Source organism: Triticum urartu, chromosome 2 (genome assembly GCF_003073215.2).
Source record: "Triticum urartu cultivar G1812 chromosome 2, Tu2.1, whole genome shotgun sequence".
NCBI lineage: Eukaryota > Viridiplantae > Streptophyta > Magnoliopsida > Poales > Poaceae > Triticum > Triticum urartu.
Window position 1 is genome coordinate 421,488,048 of NC_053023.1, and position 22,560 is coordinate 421,510,607.

A 22,560-nucleotide genomic window follows, 5' to 3' on the forward strand; every position below is an offset into this window, starting at 1 on the left:
GCGCACGTTGTGGAAGGCATAGAACATATGGCTGCCCTTGGATGACTCAAGAAGATTTCGGCCGCGCTTGGTGTCTGGTTCTGCTGCAAGTATGGCCACCCCTTTGCGCTTCACGTCCTTGACATTGGCCTTCTTCTCCTTTGGATCTGCAGCTGCAAGCTCGAGGAGGGAGGGACGCCCCTCCTCAGCCCTTGCACACTTGGTTTCTATATTGAACAGCTCCAAGGTCATGCACAGCTCCTCACATGGATGGCGAGCTCCTCCTTCATCTTGACGTCATGGACGCCGTTGGAAAACGCGGAGATGATGGCCTTGTCCGTCACCTTGGGGATCTTGATACGCGCGTTGTTGAAGCGCTGGATGTATTTCTATAGGGTTTCTCATGGTTGTTGCTTGATGCGGCGCAGGTAACCCGCGACCGGGGGGTGGTCGCGAGTGCCCTGGAAGTTGGAAATGAAGTGGCTGCACATCTCATCCCAGGAGGAAATCAAGCCTGGGGGTAGGTTCAGGAGCCATGAGCGGGCGCCGTCCTTGAGAGCCATGGGAAACCAGTTTGCCATGACCTTTTCGTCGCCGTTGGCCACCTCAATGCTCAGCTCGTAGAGCTGTAGAAACTCCTTAGGGTCGGGGGTGTCGTCGTAGTGAGGAGGCAGATCCGGCTTGAACTTGCCCGGCCAGATGAAGCTATGGAGCTCAGGAGTGAAGGCACGGTAGCCCGCCATGGCCACCGGGGCCCGTCATGGAGGTGGAACTTGACCTTGGTGTCCCTGTGCCGCCACGGCATGTGGCACATGGCCCTGCCGCAATAAGCGATCCTGATGCGGTGGTGATGGAAGCGGTGGAGCATCTTCTTGCGGACGAGGAACCTCCTGGAAACTTCTTTCTTCATGCGCGGGCACACGGCGTGGAGGATCACGCCGCTGGGCCTTGCATGTTGTAGCGAGGACGCCGTCTTGACGCGGGGGAGGCTGAGGCGCTCCCTGAGCCGCGCGCCTCAGCACAAGGACGCCATCTTGGTGCTGAGGGGGTGGAGGCGCTCCGTGAGCCACATCACCCGCAGCTAGGGGAGGGCGAGGCAGCGAGAGGGATGGTGGTGGAGAGCCGCCCGCGGCGTTGACGAGCTCGGTGATGTGGTCCGAACAGTCCTCGTAGAGGTCGTCGACCGGGCGGTAGCAAAGGAGCTCACGTGCCATGAGCAGCGCGGCCTGCGCGTCAGTGGGGGTGCGGTGGGCATGAGACGATGAGATGGCCGGAGTCAGCGATTGGGAGGCGGTGCGACCATCTCGCCGCACAGAGGGGTGCAGTGAAGAGGCTTGCTACTTGTTTACCGTCGGCCCGGTGGCGGCGTCGGTGGCAGGTGACGGAGAACGGCGGGGATGTCCGCCGACAGGGGCGGTCTGAGCGACACGGGTGGCGAGAGTGGCCCGGTGCTCAACGCGGGCCCGGCGAGCATCGGCCATGAACTTGGCGAAGCGGTGAAGCGCGGATCGATGAAGAGGAAAGCTTCGGTGCACCCCTACCTGGTGCGCCAAATGTCGGATTTCGGGTTCTGGCAAAACCCTTGAGGTTCGAACACTGCGGTGCGCACGAAGATCTCTCCCCCTCACTATCTCACGCACTCTATGATCTCACGGCCTAGCTCGACGAACCCAAAGGACACGAGACACAAGATTTATACTGGTTTGGGCCACCGTTGTGGTGTAATAACCTACTCCAGTGTGGTGTGGTGGATTGCCTCTTGGGCTGAGGATGAACAGTTACAAGGGAAGTACAGCCTCGCGAGGAGAGGTGTTCTTGTGCTTGGTGAACTTTAGTGTTGGGTGCTATGGATTCGATCTAGGTTTCGATCGCCCTCCTATGGTGGTGGCTAGTCCTATTTATAGAGGCCCCGGTCCTCTTCCCAAATATTGAGCAGGGAGGGATCCCACAACGGCCAAATTCGAAGGGAGACAACTAGTACAAGCTATCCTGACAAAAGTGGTCTTCGCCTGCCAAAGGCTCTGGTGGTGACGCCGTCTTGGGCTCGACGATGACCTCAGTCTTGCCGTCCTGCTGGTCTTGGTCTTGTTGCACCGATATGGAAACCTTTGCCTGATGTCTCGGGACTCCTCGCCTGCACTTTCCCCTTTAGCACCAAAGAGGAAATGAGGACGCTGCGCGCGCTGGCGCCTGCCTGGTTCCAGTCGTCATGGCTTGCATCACAAGAACCTCGCTGTAACATCCACGATGCGGCTATATCTCCCATGTGTCGAGGCACGAGTTAGAGGCATAACCGCATGGTGGTTTAGTCACAAGTGGGATAATCTTCACACAATCCCATGTACTGAATAAGAAAGACATAAAGAGTTGGCTTACAATCGCCACTTCACACAAATAACAAGTTAAACATACATCATCCAGAATACAATCAAGGTCCGACTACGGAACAAAAATAAAGGAAGACAACCCCCGATGCTAGATCCTCGATCGTCCCAACTAGGCTCCACTACTGATCAACAGGAAATGAAACAAAACAAAAATCGAGATCTTCATCGAGCTCCCACTTGAGCTGGGTTGCGTCACCTGTACTGGTATCATCGGCACCTGCAACAGTTTGGAAGTATTCGTGAGTCACGAGGACTCAACAATATCACACCCACGAGATCAAGACTATTTAAGCTTATGGATAGGATAGGGTAATGAGGTGGAGCTGCAGCAAGCACTAAGCAATATGGTGGCTAACATATGCAAATGATAGCAAGAAGAGAAGCAACGCAACGGTCGAGAAGCTATAAGTGATCAAGAAGTGATCCTTAAGCTTACGTTCAAGCATAACACAAAAACCGTGTTCACTTCCCGGACTCCGCCTAGAAGAGACCATCACGGCTATACACGTGATTGATTCATTTTAATTAAGTCAAGTGTCAAGTTCTCTACAACCGGATATTAACAAATTACCATCTGCCACATAACCGCGGGCATGACTTTTCTAAAGTTTAAACCCTGCAGGGGTGTCCCAACTTAGCCCATCACAAGCTCTCATGGTCAACGAAGGATATTCCTTCTCCTAGGAAGACCCGATCAGTCTCGGAATCCCGGTTACAACACATTTCGACAATGGTAAAACAAGACCAGCAAGACCACCCATTGTGCCAACAAATCCCGATAGGAGCTGCACATGTCTCGTTCTCAGGGCACACCGGATAAGCTAAGCGTACAGGTACCAACATAACCCAAGTTGCCAAGGAACGGTCCCGCACGGTGCTCTAGTTTGGACCAACACTCAGAGGAGCACTGGCCCGGGGGTTTAAAATAAAGATAGCCCTTGAGTCTGTAGAACCCAAGGGAAACAGGCTTAGGTGGCAAATGGTAAAACCAAGGTTGGGCCTTGCTGGAGGAGTTTTATTCAAAGCGAACTGTCAAGGGGTTCCCATAACACCCAACCGCGTAAGGAACACAAAATCAAGGAACATAACACCAGTTTGACGGAAACTAGGGCGGCAAGAGTGGAACAAAACACCAGGCATAAGGCCGAGCCTTCCACCCTTTACCAAGTATATAGATGCATTAAATTAGATAAGAGATATTGTGATATCCCAACATATCAGGTTCCAACATAGAACAACCTCGGCTTCTCCTGCAACTAACAACGCTATAAGAGGGGCTGAGCAAAGCGGTAACATAGCCAAACAATGGTTTGCTAGGAAGGTGGGATAGAGGCTTGGCATGGAAATATGGGAGGCATGATATAGCAAATGGTAGGTAGCACGGCATAGCGTTAGAGCGAACAACTATCAAGCAAAGATGGAAGTGATTTCAAGGGTATGGTCATCTTGCCTGAGATCCCTCAAGGCAGAAGAACGAGTCCAAGAAGAAGACAAACGGACGTAGTCGAACGGATCCTCACAACTCCGGAACGAAACCGAAGCTATTGAGAGAAGCAAGCGGGAAAGAAGCAAGCAACATAGTAAACAACCATCACATAACCATGGCATGATGCACAACCAAGTATGGTGCATGTCTGGTTTAATGAGGCATGACAAAGTGCACAAACAAAACTACAAGTTAAGTGGAGCTCAATATGCAACGAGTTGCATATTCACGAAACACCACATTCGATTATTTAGTTCTCTCCCGTTTATGTACCCAACAAAATTAAATGTTCCTAAAACATGGCAAGAGGTGAAACATAAGTAAACTACACATTTTAGGCAGTTTTAAGTGAGGCCGGAAACAACAAACAACAATTCTGGTAAATCCTCATGTGCATTAGCAATTTAATGCAACAACAATTTTAAACACTTAAAATGTTATTATCATGATGCGGATGACATGTTGAAGTGTTATGCAATATTTATGAAAATGTTGATAAGAGCATATTATGAAGTATTTGTCATCGTGGCGGAAAACGAAAGGGGTGCCACGACAACGACAATGGAAATGATGCCACGACAACATTTCGATGATCCGACAACTCATCGAGATGTCGGTGCAAAAGAAGGTGCATGTGCGAAACATGCAAGAGTGACGGGGAGTGATCCCGAATACCGGGTGTCCCATGACGGTGGCAAGGAAACGAGGAACGTGCAGGGATCAATTCGTGCATGGAGCAAACATAGGCATCTCATACAACACATCACAAGCATTCGTTCACGGGCGGTCGTCTTGGGGTTATACATTCGAAGCGTGGAAATGGGACGGTTCTCTTTCGGTGCAAAGTAGAGGAAGTAGACGTTCTCGGGGTGTTGTGGGAAGTAGTGGTTCACACGATGGTAGTTGAACTTGGCGCTTACGTTACATGGGTCTTCGGCGACGGTAGTCGTACATGGTTCGGAGTGGTACTTGCGTCTTCGGACTTGCCGGTCTCAAATCCTGTGACGGTAGCGGTACACGTAGTCATAGTGTTCGGGTCATCGGTAGAGGTACTAGACGCATCATCGGGTGCAGTCATACACGAGGATCTTGACGACTCCACGTAGTCGTACATGTTCAAGAAGAAATTTATGCGGCGTCATGGCACTTGGCGCATCCACAAGGTACTTGACTTCATGGTACTTGACGATTTCGAAGACATCGAAAGACAAACTTGGCGGTCCTCCTTAACCTGCTACTTGGTGTGCATCAACCTGTTGACAAACAATGTAAATAGGCGACAGAGAGGTCTCTTGCGGTCTTCCGGTCAACATGAACAGGAGGCCAAGGCAGGGCACATCGACTGCAAGAGGAGCCAGGGTTCCTGCCTGCCATGACGGCTTGCAAGAGGATGACAAAGCAGCGGTGGTCAATGCCCATGGCGGTTCAGGGCGCGGTGCAGGGCTGCAGGCTGACGCTGCTGGCGATCTGGGGACGCCGGGAGCCCAAGCAGAGGAGTAGGTGCTGCTCCGGCGACGCATCGGTGCAGGGAACGAAAAGAAAAGCACGGGCATGAGGAAGGACATGGCAGAGGAGGGGCTTGAGCAGCAGCAAGAGGAGAGGCGGAGGCGAAGCAGGGAGGCGGAGCTCCTGCAAAGCGGCGGCGGCGCGGCTGATTGTTGGTGATGGGGAGCCCCGGCAACGACGAGCTGTAGGAGGCTGGCCTTGAAGCGTCGTTGCTCGAGGCGAGGAGCAGGAGCAGGCACCGACGAAGGGGAGGCCCGAGGTGGCGTTGGCCCACGGCGACCGCAAGGCAACGAGCTTGGCATGCCGGAGGTGGGGACGGGGCCCTGACGTGGTGTCCGGTCGGGACCGGGCAAGGGCGGCGGAGGCGGCCTGATCTAGAGGTGTAGGCGAGCGAGACTGCGCAACGGCGGCCTCGCGCAAGGAGGATGACGGCGGATTGGGAGGTCCTCCTGATCGGGACGAGGAGGAGGGGTTCGAGGAGAAAGGTTCAAGGGGAGATGGAGGTGTGGGGATCGGGCAGAGGCTGCAGTTCGGGAGGAGGACGAGGGGGGTCGAGGAGATGGGGGTTCGGGCGTGGGGGCTTCTGGTGGCACGAGGGAAGATGCGAGGGAGATGGTTCGCCTAGGCCTAGGGTTAGGATTAGGAGGGGGGTCGGCTGGGCCTTAGAAGTCTAGATAGACATAGGTGGGCCGCGGGGATGGGAAAAGTGCCAGGAGCTATCTCTCTCTCTCCTCTTCTTATTTTTTTAGCAGAAAACAATTAAGGACAAGAAAAGGAAAGAGGGAGGTTAGGGAAAGAATTTGCGTACGCGGATAAATTTCCCGGACTCACAAAAATACGAGGAATTTGACAAAAATGTCCTGAGGACTTTTAGAGGAAGTAAAAGCCACACGCGTTGGATTTATCTCGGCAAGTTTGAATTTAGAAACACATTCAAATGAACTCCAAATGGGTTGAAATTATAGGAGGTGACCCTACACAATAGATGTGATTTATGGGCAGATTTGGAACATTAATGGAGAAAGTAAAATTGCAACCCAATTTGCAATTTAACTTAAAAGGTCGAAAAGGAAGGATAGAAGGTTGAGTCAGGTAAGGGAAGAGTTGAAGAGTAGTGCAATTGTGTTATGGGTGATAATAGCTCCCTAAATATTAGGAGGATATGTTATGAAGAGAAGTCACTCTTCCCTCGATTTAAATGGATCGAAGATCCACACAATTTATTTAGTTGAGATGCAAAAGATTTATGGCGTGATAGCATGATGACATGATGCAATGCAAAAAGATCACGTGATGAATGAAACAAACAAAAACAAATCACACCATGAATCTCAGAAACCATGGAAGGCATCTGAAGCTCCGGTCTTGGGGCGTCACACTCGCGAGGTGCCCCTCGCCTTGATCTCTCCGCCCTTCGCGAGCCATCCTGGTGAGGCCGCCCCTGAGGAGGTCTTGCGTCATCTGCCTTGCGAGGCTTGGCCCCTCGCGAGGGTCTTGAATGTTTGCTGGTGAAGACAGGCCATACGGGGCCGCTGGTCGAACCACGCTGCGGGTCGCAGGCAGGCAAGTCTGGGGACCCCCGTTCCCAGAACACCGACAGTGACTACCACAAGTCCATAGAGTGCGCCCGAGATGGTGCCAAGCTGGCCGAGTCGCTGGTCATAGCTGAGGAGCGGCGCCAACTCGGCCGCATCATCGCCTTGGCCAACAAGACATTGGCCGAGCTGATCCTGGCCGAGGATCCGGCCAACGAGGCCTCATTCAAACCCTCCAAGGAGACCAAAAAAGTGAAGCTGAACCCGGAAGACCCTCGCTACAGCAAGTACGTTGCCCTGGGCACCCGCCTCGATAGCAAATAGGAAGGCAAGCTCGTCGACTTCCTCCGTGAGAATCGAGATATTTTTGCATGGACCCTGAAGGACATGCCGGGTATCCCAAGGAAGTACGTCGAGCACAAACTCCACGTCCGCAAGGACACCAAGCCTGTCCGTCAACCCCTGTGACGTTTTTCTGAAGAGATGAGAAGAACCATCGGTGAAGATGTAACACCCTCGATGCGACTATATCTCCCACGTGTCGAGGCACGACTTAGAGGCATAATCGCATTGAAGGCATATGTCGCAAGTGAGGTAATCTTCACACAACCCATGTAATATAATAAGGAAAAGGATACATAGTTGGCTTACAATCGCCACTTCACACAATTACATGAATAAAGCATTACATCAACCAAATACACTCATGGTCCGACTACGGAACCAAAGTAAAAGAAGAACCCCAAATGCGACAAAGGTCCCTGATCGACCCCAACTGGGCTCCACTACTGATCAACTAGAACAAAACAACACAAAGGACAAGATCTTCAACGAGCTCCTCCTGAGCTTGGTTGCGTCACCTGCTCGGTAACATCGGCACCTGCAAACTGGTTTTGGAAGTATCTGTGAGCCACAGGGACTCAGCAATCTCGCACCCTCGCGATCAAGACTATTTAAGCTTATGGGTAAGGTAAAGGTATGAGGTGGAGCTGCAGCAAGCGACTAGCATATATGGTGGCTAACCTATTCGCAAAAGAGAGCGAGAAGAGAAGGCAAAGCACGGTCGATAAAAGTATGATCAAGAAGTGATCCTGGACTACCTACATCAAGCATAACTCCAACAACCGTGTTCACTTCCCGGACTCCGCCGGAAAGAGACCATCACGGTTACACACACTGTTGATTCATTTTAATTAAGGTCGACTTCAGGTTTTCTACAACCGGACGTTAACAAATTCCCATCTGCCCATAACCGCGGGCACGGCTTTCGAAAGTTCAAATCCCTGCAGGGGTGTCCCAACTTAGCCCATGACAAGCTCTCACGGTCAATGAAGGAATAGACCTCCACCCGAGACATTCCGACCAGACTCGGTATCCTAGTACAACAAGACATTTCGACAGGGTAAAACTAAACCAGCAACACCGCCCGAATGTGCCGACAGATCCCGATAGGAGCTGCACATATCTCTTTCTCAGGGCACACTCAGATGAGACATCCTACGAGTAAAACCAACCCTCAAGTTGCCCCGAGGTGGCCCCGCAGTCTACTCGGTCGGACCAACACTCAGAGGAGCACTGGCCCAGGGGGGGTTAAAATAAAGATGACCCTTGAGTCTGCCGACTCAAGGGAATGAAAAGGCTAGGTGGCAAATGGTAAAACCAATGTTGGGCATTGCTGGAGAAGCTTTACTTAAGGCAAACTGTCAAGGGGTTCCCATTATAGCCCAACCGCGTAAGGGACGCAAAATCCGGGAACATAACACCGATATGACGGAAACTAGGGCGGCAAGAGTGGAACAAAACACCAGGCATAAGGCCGAGCCTTCCACCCTTTACCAAGTATATAGATGCGTAATTAAATAAGATATATAGTGATATCCCAACAAGTAAATAAATGTTCCAACAAGGAACGGTATCTCCATGTTCCAACAAGGAACAAACTTCAATCTTCACCTGCAACTAACAACGCTATAAGAGGGGCTGAGCAAAGCGGTAACATAGCCAATCAACGGTTTGCTAGGACAACATGGGTTAGGGGCTGAACATGGAAATTTGGGAGGCTGACAAGCAAGTGGTAGACATCGTAGCATTGGCATAGCAAAAGAGCGAGCAAACTAGCATAGTAAAGATAGTAGTGATTTCGAGGGTATGATCATCTTGCCTGAAATCCCGCAAGGAAGAAGAACGAGTCCATGAAGAAGACAAACGGACGTAGATGAACGGGTCCTCACAAACTCTACGTTACCGGAACCAACCCGAAGAAGCAAACACCGGAAAAGAAGCACACAACATAGTAAACAACCAACACATGAACATGGTATGATATGCGAGATGCGGGATGCGATGCGGTTTGCAAAATGCAAGAAATGACAGGAAATGCATGAACCTGGCCTCAACTTGGAAAACCAAGTGTGCCACTGGATAGAGGGGATGAAATCACCTGAAAATGATATAAAGATCATAGGAATCGGAGCTACGGTTTGGAAATGGCAAGCGTTTTACGAAATGAACCGGTCTGCGATTTACAGCAAGTAGGCATATGAATGCAACGAAATGAACATGCTACAGCCACCAAACATGAAAACAAAATGCATGGAAGGGATGTACACAAGATGCTTATCAAAACACTAGCACTGAGCCATGGCCAATTCATCCATTATGAGGTTCAAACAAGCATGGCAAAACTGAATAAGCAAAACAGATTTCAGACTTAGTGAAATTAACACTAGTCTGAAATTTCAGACCACGATGCTCTCTTCGGAGCAGCAGAACAACATGATACTTAACCTGAACATGACAAGTAAGAACATGGCATGGAGCTACTCAACAAGCTTAACAAAACACCCGAAGTGACCTGGGGCCAAAAGGGTTCACAAAATACTCTAACGAGCACACGAACATAGATGAAACACAATCAGTTTTCAGACTTAGTGAAAACTGAGACATGCTGGAATTGTAACTCACAGAGGCATGTAAACGAGCTCGATGCACTCACTACGGTGCAAGTCATGGCAAGGCAAGCATACATCCATAAAGAAGGCACAAAATGCTAGCTAGACATGGCAAGAACAATGGCATAGCATGCATGGATCACTAGCAATAGCATCGGCAAAATCGCAAAAGAGTTCACGATCTGCCCAAATTAACAACGATGCAAAAGTAGAGCTCGATTGAATCAAGCTAGTCTGCACCAAACTAGCAAGTAAAGACATGGATGGATAGAGCATAACAAGATTAACGAATGTCCCTTACTGAACATACTCAAAAGGGGCACGGATCACTAGGAAACAAGCTGAACATATGGCATCCCTGAAAACAGATTACTCAGGTACCTCTCTTTGCAAGCTTGCACAAGACACCACACACATCCTAAAAATGCATGGGTGGCACCTCTGGAAAGAAGACAAGATGCTCAACAATTCATCCCAAAGGGGCACAGACATATCATGCACACAATAATCATGGCAAAATGACAAAAGTCAATGATGAGCTAACGGATCTGCAGTTTAACTCATGATGCCTCCTTCTAACAGCATTTTGGGCATCAAGATGACCTCAAATGCAAATGATGCAATGGAGTGAAATGATGTACTCGTCGGGATGAAGATTTTGATATATCATATGTCCAAAACGGAGCTACGGATGCGGAGATATAGCATAACGAACATGGGCAGTTGAAACATGGCAAACTCGGGGACTTAGTGAAAATATACCCTCGAAATAGTCAACTCGGGATGGCGCGGTGCGGGACGACGCGGATCCAGATCGGAGACGAAGCGTTTGGATCGGGGGACGGGTGGATCTCATCCACCCGCCCGGATCTGACCGGAGCGGATTCCGGCGAGAAGGTCCGAACTCCGGGGATGGCCGGTTCCGGCGATGGTGGCGAGGAGCCTCGGTGGCGGAGGCGGGCCGTGCCGGCGAAGGGCCGTGGTCGGCGGGGACTCGGCCGGGCGATGAGCGTGCGCCGGCGAGGAGCTTCGGCCGGGAAGCAGCTCCGGCCGGCGAGCTGCGTGGCGCGGCGAGGCTTGAGGCGGCGCGGCGATGCGGCCGGGCGATGACGGAGGGTCGCGGGTGGGGCGGCGACCGCGGTGGGCGGCGGCGGATCCGGGCGGCGCGCGAGCATAGGCGGCGGGGCGATGGAGGCGCGGTGGCCGGTGCAACTCCGGCGACCGGCGGGCGGCGCGGCGCGTCTCGGGCGGCGGCGGATCCCGGCCCGGTTCGGCTCCGCGCGGGCCGGATCTGGGCCGGCGGGCTCGGTGGCGGGAGGAGAGAGAAGGGCGGTGAGGTGGCGGCCTGGGAGTGGAGGAGGTCGGCGGCGGAGACGACGTGGCAAGGCGCGGTTGGCCGGAGCGAGGTGGCAGCGGCGGCGGGACATGTCCGGTCGGCGGGACGGACATGTCCGGTGGCGCGGGGAGGTGGTAGGCTAGGGTTTCGTCCGCGAAAATGGATGGGGAGGACATATTTATAGGTAGAGGGAGCTAGGAGAGTCCAAATGAGGTGCGGTTTTCGGCCACGCGATCGTGATCGAACGACCGAGACGATGGAGCAGAGTTAGGTGGGTTTTGGGCCAAATTGGAGGGGTGTTGGGCTGCAACACCCACGAGGCCTTTTCGGTCCCTCGGTTAACCGTTGGAGCATCAAACGAAGTCCAAATGATACGAAACTTGACAGGCGGTCTACCGGTAGTAAACCAAGGCCGCTTGGCAAGTCTCGGTCCAATCCGGAAATGTTTAATCCCCACACACGAAAGAAAGGTAGAATTGACCACCGGAGGAGAGCGAAGCGCCGGAATGCAAAATTGACAACGGGGAAAATACTCGGATGCATGAGATGAACATGTATGCAAATGCAATGCACGTGATGACATGATATGCAATGCATGACACGCAAGCAATGACAACGCAACAACAACAACGAATAACTGCACGACACCTGGCACATCGGTCTCGGGGCGTTACAGAAGAGGTCGCCAAGCTTTTGGCGGCTGGCTTCATCATGGAAGTGTTTCACCCCGAGTGGCTGGCCAACCCAGTCCTCGTCCTGAAGAAGAACAATACCTGGCGCATGTGTATCGATTACACCAGCCTAAACAAGGCCTGCCCCAAGGACTCGTTCGCCCTCTCGAAGATCGACCAAGTCATCGGCTCCACTGTCGGGTGTGAGCTCCTGTCCTTCCTACTCCGGCTATCATCAGATCAAGCTGGACCCGGCCGACGCCCTGAAGACGTCCTTCATCACGCCCGTTGGGGCGTATTGCTACATCACCATGTCATTCGGCCTGAAGAATGTCGACGCCACCTTCCAACGCTGCATGCAGAAATGCCTGCTGCCGGAACTCGGCCGCAACATCCACGTCTATGTGGACGACATCCTAGTGAAGACCAAGCATCACCTCATGCTCCTCAACGACCTGAAGGAAACCTTCGCCAACCTGCATGAATACAAGGTCAAGCTCAACCCGGAGAAATGTGTTTAAGGCGTCCCAGGAGGAAAGCTACTCGGCTTCCTCGTCTCGGAGCGCGACATTGAGGAAAACCCGGAGAAGATCAAGGCCATCGAGCGCATGCGCAAGTCGGCTCGACTGCGCGATGTCCAGAAATTCACCACCTGCTTGGCCTCGGTCAGCCGGTTTCTCAGCCGACTGGGCGAGAGGGGCTTGCCCCTGTATCAGCTGATGAAGAAGACGATGCCGTTCGAATGGAACGACCAGGCAGACGAGGCTTTCCAGGACCTCAAGCGCATGCTCTCCACCGCACTCATCTTGGCCGCACTGGCCGAGAAGGAGCCGCTGTTGCTCTACATCGCTGCAACCTCGCGGTCGGTCAACACGATGATGGTGGTCGAGTGACCAGAGAAGGGCAAGATCCAAGCCGTCCAGCGTCCTGTCTATTACCTGAGCGAGGTGCTCTCCGCCTCCAAGCAGAACTACCCGCACTACCAGAAGATGTGTTACAGCGTGTCCTTCACTGCCAAGAAATTGAAGCAGTACTTCCAAGAGAACGTTGTCACCATGGTCAGCATGGCCCCTCTCGGCGAGATCATCGGGTACCAGGATGCCTGTGGCCAGGTCACCAAGTGGGCACTCGAGCTAGCCAGCCACACCAACCTCTACAAGCCCCGCACTACGATCAAGTCCCAAGCTCTGGCCGACTTCGTCGTCGACTGGACCGAGACCGAGTACCAGCCGCCGCTGCCGGACTCAACGCACTGGCGCATGCACTTCGACGGCTCGAAGATGCGTCTCGGCCTAGGGGACGCCATTGTGCTGTGCTCCCCGAAGGGCGACCGACTCAAATACGCGCTCCAGATCCACTTCACCGCCTCCAACAACATTGCCGAGTACGAAGCCCTTGTGCATGGCCTTTGGCCTGCCAAGGAACTCGGCATTCGGCGCATCCTGTGCTATGGCGACTCGGATCTTGTGGTGCAACAGTGCTCCAGCGAATGGGACACCCGCGACCCCAACATGGCGAGCTACCACTTCCTCGTTCAGAAGTTGTCCGGATCCTTCACGGGCTGCGAGTTCCTCGACGTCCCACACACGGAAAATGAGGCGGCCAACACGCTCGCCAAGATAGCCTCGTCCCGACAATCCATCCCGTCTGGCGTCTCCCTCGAGAACTTGCACAAGCCGTCCGTCAAGCCATCTCCGCACTCCAAGTCCATCTACGTCCCAGACGCCCCGGCCGTGCCTCAACCCGGTCCGGGCCTGCCGAACCCGGCCCGGAGACTGCTCAACCCGGCGCCGCCGTTCCCAACCCGGGGGCTGCCTCCCAGAACCCGCCATGGTAGCCGTCTTCACCGTGGTGACGGCGCCATCATGGGCCCTGTCCATCTCAGAGTTTCTGGAGAACGGGGTCCTCCCCACAGACGAGACCGAAGCCCGGCAAGTGCAGCGCCGAGCATCCGCCTATAGCATCATCAACAACGAGCTCATCAAAGGCAGCTCCACCGGCGTGTTCCAGCGCTGCGTCGAGCAAGACAAGGGCATTGATATCCTCCTCGACATACACCAGGGCGAGTGCGGGCACCACGCCGCCTAGTGGTCCCTGGTGGCCAAGGCTTTCCGCCATGATTTCTACTAGCCCAGGGCCCTCGAAGACGCCGAGTCGCTCGTCCTCAAGTGCGAGGGATGCCAGCGCTTCAGCAAGCATAGCTACCAGCCGGCGTCGGCACTCTAGACCATCCCGATCGCCTGGCCCTTCGCGGTCTGGGGACATGACATGGTGGGGACCTTCAAGGCCACTTGAGGCAGCATGACACATTTGCTGGTGGCAGTGGACAAGTTCTGTCGGCGTCCTGGGAACGGGGGTCCCCAGACTTGCCTGCCTGCGGCCCATAGCGCGGCTGCTTCAGCGGCCCTGTACGGCCCATCTTCACCAACAAACATTGAAGACCCTCGCGAGGGGCCAAGCCTCGTGAGGCGGATGATGCAAGACCTCCTTAGGGGCGGCCTCACCAGGTTGGCTCACGAGGGGCGGAGAAATCAAGTCAAGGGACACCTCGCGAGGTTTGCATGACGCAAGCCATGACGACTGGAGCCATGCGGGCGCTAGCGCGTGCAGCGTCCTCGTTTTCTCTTTGGTGCTAAAGGGGCAAGCGCAGGCGAGGAGTCCCAAGGCATCAGGCAAAGGTTTCCATATCAGTGCAACAAGACCAAGACCAGCAGGACGGCAGGACGGAGGTCACCGTGGAGGCCAAGACAGCGTCACCACCAGAGCCTTTGGCAGGCGAAGACTAGTTTTGTCAGATAGCTTGTACTAGTTGTCCCCCTTCAAATTAGCCGCTGTGGGATCCCTTCCCGCCTGATATTTGGGAAGAGGACCAGAGCCTCTATATATAGGACTAGCCACCACCATAGTAGGGAGGCTGATCGGATATCATCTAGAGAGACCATCCCCAACCACTCAAGTCCACCAAGCACAAGAACACCTCACCTTAGGAGGTTGTTCTTCCCTTGTAACCGTTCATCCTCAGCCCAAGAGGCAATCCACCACACCACACTGGAGTAGGGCATTACACCACAATGGTGGCCCGAACCAGTATAAATCTTGTGTCTCGTGTTCTTTGGGTCCGTGGTGATAGGCCGTGAGATCGTGGAGTCTGCGAGCTAGAGAGGGGGAGAGATCTTTGAGCGCACCCCAGTGTTCGAACCTCAAGGGTTTTGTAGGAACCCGAAATCTGACATTTGGCGCGCCAGGTAGGGGTGCATCAGAGCTTCTCTTCCGCTAGTTGATCTGCCGAAACTCCGCGGTTCCGATGTCCGGTGACCCGATGACCAACGCTGACCGCTGGGCAGCATGGCCGGCCTGGGCAGCGCCACCCCCCCCCCCCCAAGAAGACCTCAACCCTGTGCCCCAGGCGGATTGCGTGTAACACCCACAATGCGGCTATATCTCCCACGTGTCGGGGCATGACTTAGAGGCATAGCCGCATGGTAGGCTTGTCGCAAGAGGGGTAATCTTCACACATCCCATGTACTGAATAAGAAAGGGATAATGACTTGGCTTACAATCGCCACTTCACACAATACATAAATAATTCATAAAACATCCAAAGTACAATCAAAGGTACGACTACGGAACCAAAATAAAAGAAGACAATGCTACCTCTTGAGCACTGTGTTGGTTTTCCCTGAAGAGGAAGGGATGATGCAGCAAAGTAGCATAAGTATTTCCCTCAGTTTTTGAGAACCAAGGCATCAATCCAGTAGGAGGCTACGCGCGAGTCCCTCGTACTTGCACAAAACAAATAAATCCTCGCAACCAACGCGATAAGGGGTTGTCAATCCTTACACGACCACTTACGAGAGTGAGATCTGATACATATGATGAGATAATTTTTTTGGTATTTTTATGATAAAGATGCAAAGTAAAATAAAAGCAAAATAAAAAGCAAAGGAAATAACTAAGTATTGGAAGATTAGTATGATGAAGATAGACCCAGGGGCCATAGGTTTCACTAGTGGCTTCTCTCAAGAGCATAGGTATTTTACGGTGGGTGAACGAATTACTGTTGAGGAATTGACAGAAATGAGCATAGTTATGAGAATATCTAGGTATGATCATGTATATAGGCATCACGTCCGAGACAAGTAGACCGACTCCTGCCTGCATCTACTACTATTACTCCACTCATCGACCGCTATCCAGCATGCATCTAGAGTATTAAGTTCATGAAAACAGAGTAACGCCTTAAGCAAGATGACATGATGTAGTGGGATAAACTCATGCAATATGATGAAAACCCCATCTTGTTATCCTCGATGGGAACAATACAATACATGCCTTGCTGCCCCTACTGTCACTGGGAAAGGACACCGCAAGATTGAACCCAAAGCTAAGCACTTCTCCCATTGCAAGAAAGATCAATCTAGTAGGCCAAACCAAACTGATAACTCGAAGAGACTTGCAAAGATAACCAATCATACATAAAATAATTCAGAGAAGATTCAAATATATTTCATAGATAGACTTGATCATAAACCCACAATTCATCGGTCTCAACAAACACACCGCAAAAAGAAGATTACATCGACTAGATCTCCACAAGAGAGGGGGAGAACATTGTATTGAGATTCAAAAAGAGAGAAGAAGCCATCTAGCTAATAACTATGGACCCGAAGGTCTGAGGTAAACTACTCACACTTCATCGGAGGGGCTATGGTGATGATGTAGAAGCCCTCCGTGATCGATGCCCCCTCCGGCGGAGCTCCGGAACAGGCCCCAAGATGGGATCTCGTGGATACAGAAAGTTGAAAGTGCGATATATCAACTAGAGGGGGGTGAATAGGCAATTTTTATGAATTCTTCACTGAGGAATTTGTAGGTGAGGAAATTCCTTAGCAAAGAACTAGTAGCAGCGGAATAAGTACTCAAAAGTAAACATAACAGAGCACAAGCATAGTCATGATGATGAAATGAAGACAAGCACAGAGTAGAGAATGCGTAAACACTGGATAACACAGGATGAAGACAAATAGACTGAAGAAATTGAACTGAGGAATTTGAGAAAGTCTTCAGTCAAAGTCTTCAAACACATATATGAACAAGCACTCAACACAGTTATGAGGAAATGAAAGAGTTGAGGAAATAAAACCAGTAAGCTTGGTGAAGACAATGATTTGGTAAACCAGTTCCAACTGTTGTCTCAGTTGTATGTCTGGTTGGAGCGCCTAAGTATTTACACCTGAGGACACCCAGTCCCGGACACACAGTCCTCACCGTATTCTCCTTGAGCTAAGGTCACACAGACCTCGCCCAATTACTCATGGTAAGTCTTCAGGTGACTTCCGAACCTTCACAAACTTGGTCACTCGGCGATCCACAATTCCTCTTGGATGCTCTAGACCTTAACGCCTAACCGTCTGGAAGAAGCACAGTCTTCAAAGGTAACAAGCGTCGGATCCACGCAGGATCAATCTCTTCAGTGATGCTCAATCACTTGGGGTTTGTAGGTGTTTGGGTTTGGATTTTCCTCACTTGATGATTTTCGCTCAAAGTCCTCAGAGGATGGGATGCTCTCAAATGACAAGTGTCAGTTTATCTCGGAGCAGCCAACCAGCTAGTGGTTATAGGGGGCGGCTATTTATAGCCTAGGGAGCAGCCTGACATGATAAGACATAAACGCCCTTCAGTGATATGACCGTTAGGTGGGTAGATATTTTGGGACAGCTGGCGCATAGCACAGCAACGGTCGGAATTTTGGGTAGCAAAATCCTCAGGGCTATCATGTTCCTCACTATGTAGGCAATCCGCACTTGCGAATTCCTAACTCCTTAGTCAGAAAAAATTCCTCAGAGAACAGAAGAACTCCGTCTCTGTCACTGAAGAATATGACTGAACTATATGAGATTTCCAATGGCTTCACTCGAAGGGATTTGGTGGGTGTAGGATTGTGAGTTGAGCATCACATGGAAATTTTTCCATAGTATTTCCTCGACCCCCTTTAACAGTACGGTGTTTCCTATGACTCAATAAAGAGAAAATGAAACTACGAAAACAGAAGTGTTCATGCTTCACATTCCTCAAATGAATACCGACTCTTCAAGGTCACACCAATTTCTTCACTTTAAAAGTCTTTAGAAAGTCTTCAGAAATCCAAAGTATTCAGTCGAAGAAGTTCATTTTTAGGGGTTGACTTTCTGTGTAAATATGAAACTCCTCATAGACTTATAGACCTCTGTACACTCAAAAACGCATTAGTCCCTTAACCTATAAGTCTTCAATACACCAAAATCACTAAGGGGCACTATTTGTACTTACAATCTCCCCCCATTTTGTGATTGATGACAATATAGGTTAAGTTTTCAACGGGGATAAACATATGAAGTGTAAATACTGATATTGAAGAATTTGATTACAAGATATAGAAGAACTCCCCCTGAATATGTGCATGGTGAGGAATTTTCTTTTGAAGCATTGCACACTTGAAGAGTAGAATCATGGAGGTCTTCCCCTATATCTTGTGATTCATACACGCATTTGACATATCGTAATGAAGAATTTGGAATGCATGATGAAATATGGTGATTGGTGTAATTTAGCATGCGTGCAATAACATATATGAAGAATAAGCATGCAGAAAAAGCATCAAGAGTATTAGAGCACCATCGGGTTTAAGTTTACAACTCGATCCAATAAAGTTTCAAAAGAACGAGAGTTGTAACTTAGCAAAAAAACGCCCATATAGACAGACCCGCTTGAAGACTAACCCAAAATTCTCCCCCTTTGTCATCAAATGACCAAAAGGATCGAAAATGAGGACTAACGCCCCTGAAGAATATCAAGTTGATGAAGGAGCGCCAGTGTTGTTGGGGTCGTTTGTCGTGGAAGGACCTGCCGTAGTGTCGTCCAAGTCTTCATGCTCATCGGTGTCGCGTGATGAAGAATATGAGCTAGCCACCAAGGAAGGAACCTTGAACTTCTTGAATTTCTTCGGAGGAGCTGCAGACTAGTCAAAATCTCCCTTGAGACCCATGTTCTCGAGATCTTCTTCACCATACAAATGTGACAGAATGGCCCAGGTGCGACTGAAAACTACATGGAGGTAGTAATGGTTTTTCTTCACTACATTGTGTGTAACAGTCATGTTGTGAAGAAATGAACCAAACTGACGCTTGACCCATTTATGGTTTTGATCCAACTTCTGGTGAAGACTAAGCAGAAGCTCACGGTCAGTCATCACACGAGGAGTAGTGGCTTGAGGAGTAGACTTGGGTGCATTGGCAGAGTCATGGGTGGCAGAGTCATCATTGGTGGAATAAGATGCAGCTTTGTGAAACTGACCATCCAATGGACGAATGCCTTCATCTATAACGGCTGGTGCCCTGCCCTTTTCGTCAACTGAGGAATAGGTCCGCTTGAGGACTTCAATCGGGGGCAAGTAGCTGAGGTGATTCTGAAAATCAGCTTTGTAGTTGAGGGAAGTCCTTGTCCTGAGGAATCTCATGATCCAGGGTGCATAAGGCTTCAGCTCAAACGGAGAAAGTGCAGCATTTGCCAGAGTCCTCATGAAGAAATCATGATAATTGACAGGAATGCCATGAATGATATTGAATACCAGATTGTTCATGATGCCAACAATTTCCTCATCAGATGAGTTGTGGCCTTTGATGGGACTCATTGTCCTCATCAGAATGCAATAGACAGTTCTGGGCACATATAGTAATTCCTTCATGAGGAATTTGGTTCGGGGGCCTGACCTGGCTTCAAAGGCTTCATCAGAACTTGCATGTAGTGATTTGTAAGCTCAGGTTCACTGTAGGCGCAACGAGCAGCTTCAAGGGGTGAACTGAGTGGTAAGGCACGAAGCAATTCAGTAGTTGGTGTCGTGTAGTGAGTGTTTTCAGACATCCAGTCCAGTACCCATGAATTCACATCTTCATAATCTCATGTGATGTGCAGCATCGCATATAATTGAAGAATGAGTTCTTCATTCCAATCATAGATGTCAGTGCAGAAATTTAACAGTCCAGCGCCATGAAGAACACTAAGGACTAGCATGAAGCACGACAAAGACTCCATATCCACGTGAGGAATGTGCTCATGGTAGAAGATTTTTTTTATTGAACAACACTGAGGAATAGAAATTAGCCTGGCTGGCAGTCCAGAAATGCCTCTTCCTAATGCGAGCAGAGTCATAGGGGTTGTAGTCAGTGAAGAATACGTGCTCGCCGAAGAACTCATCAGCCTTGAATTTTTGCTTCCTAGAGAATAGATCCTTTGGCTTGGGTAGAGGAGTGTCAGTGAGTTGCATCACAACCTCAGGAATCTCAATCTCAGGTTCTTCAGGCCGAGGAATTTATGGTTCCTCTTCAGTGGCAGTGTGCATCTTCAGATGTTCAGCAGCAGCAGTTTCTTCAGCACTAGTGGCTGGAATTTCTTCACGTACAGATGAAGTGGGGTGAGTTTCTTTAGAGCCCATTTGAACAGTTTGTACAGGGGACTGAGGTATTTGCTGTAAAGGTGTGAACATTGGAGAGTTGGGATGCTGACTTTCCCAGAATTCATCATTCACCACTGGTGTGGAGTAGCCAACGTCCACATCTTCATCTTCCATTTCTTCAACGCCAGCCCCTTCAGTAGTGAACTGAGGCATAGGCGAGGAAATAACTGGTGTTGAAGGGATTTGATCCGCTTCATTTCTTCATCCATCTGCTCTAACGAAGCAGCAGAAGGATTTTCTTCATCAGATCCGCTGGGGATCATATATTCTTCATCAAAAGGAACAAGGTCCTTTGATGGCATGGTAGATATCGGAATATCATCAATGGGATTTTCGAACGAACTTGTCATAGACTTCATTTTCTTTGGAGCTGAAGAATCTGAAGTAGCTGATGCTTTCCTTTTCTTCACAGCTGCACACTCTGTGTCCTTGGTCTTCTTCACATATGATGCAGATGGAAGGATTGGAGTTGGTGTAGGTGTAGGAGGAGCAGAGGAATCTGGTTGATTTTCTTCAGGCACAACTGATGCAGTTGCCCTGACTTCTTCATTTTCTTCGGGCACACCACTAGTGGATGCCCTGGCAATTTCTTCAGTGGCTAGAATGCAGTCATCAGCCCTGGAACTCACATTTTCTTCAGCAGCTTGAAATTCATCAGTGGTGCTGGCATGTTCTTCAGTTGGCTGAGCAGATGCTTCAGCCTGCGGAATTTCCTGTTGCATTGGGGATGCAACATTTGAGGTGAAGTTATCAGCAAGTCTACAATGCGAACCTTGGCTCCAAGCCAATCAGCGCGGTATGCGTCAAATTCATCACTGAGTTTCTTGATCTCAGTTTGAACAGCGACAAGTTCTTCAGTTGTCATAGAGACAACGTTTTTCTTCAAATAGCGCTCCTTCTTGTACTGCGCTTTCTTGATCTGCCTGGCCTTCTCATATTTCCATTTTTCTTCTTGTATGAAGTGGGTCAGCATGTGACTTTGGCCAGGAGTCAGCTTGAAGTCAGGCATGGGAGTGTTGGGGTCCTTGTGCCAAACATCAATGTATTCGAGGACCAACTTTGGATCCAAAGCAGTGGCACATTTGTGCCTTTGGCTCTAGTGGCCCTGACTTGCCTATCTCTAATGATCTTAGCAAGTTCTTTATCATCAGCTTCGTCTTCTTTAGACGACACTTGGAAGGCGACCTGCTTCTTCTGAGGACTGGGGTGAGGACCTCGTCCAGCAGTGGCCTTTGTCTTCAGCAGAGAGGGTCCCGTTGAAGAATTGGGTGCAGCTGAGGAACTAGCTGAAGCTCCTGAGGCAATTGAGACACCTGTGGTCCTTTGGCACGTGGCAAGATGCATAGGTGCAGAGGACTTTGTCGGAGCAGCTGAGAACTCACTGGTAGAAAAAGGGCCTATAGTCCCGGTTCATAAGGGCCTTTAGTCTCGGTTCCTGAACCGGGACTAAAGTGTCGGTACTAATACCTCCACCCTTTAGTCCCGGTTCAATCCATAACCGAGACTAAAGGCCCTCCATGTGGGCAGTGCGCAGAGCCCAGTCAGGAGACCCTTTGGTCCCGGTTGGTGGCACCAACCGGGACCAATAGGCATCCACGCGTCAGCATTTCTGTGGCTGGGGTTTTTGTTTTTTTTGAAAGGGGGGGTTGCGGGGTTTTGGGGGGTTAATTTAGGTGTTTCATATATTGTGTTAGCTAGCTATAATTAATATAGAGAAGTGTCCTCTCTTATGTTCGTGCTTGGTCGACGCTACGTACTATACATACGTATAGAGAGGACTTGACACGCTGGCTAGCTAGTAAAGCAAACGAAGGAAACATAAGATCGTCATGAACATATATGCATACAGAGAGAAGTGATATCGACCACCTCTCCTTCTCCGAGAGATTGGTCGAACAACAAGTTCTCGTAAATCTATCTGACACTACCGGCTACATATATACAATAATTATCTCTTACAAATATAATCATACGGACTCAGGGTCCACATAGAATTCTCCGTCTTCAGGGATCACGTGGTCAAGAAAGAATGCCGCCAATTCCTCTTGAATTGCTCGCATGCGAGCTGGTGCTAGGAGTTCATCCCGCTTCCGAAACATCTAATTTGAAGAAGGGGGTCAATACATATATATATGAATGAATGAAACTCAACACAAATGATGGTAATAAAATAAAATTGTGAATGTTGTTATTTATGTACTTCATATTGTTCGTTAGA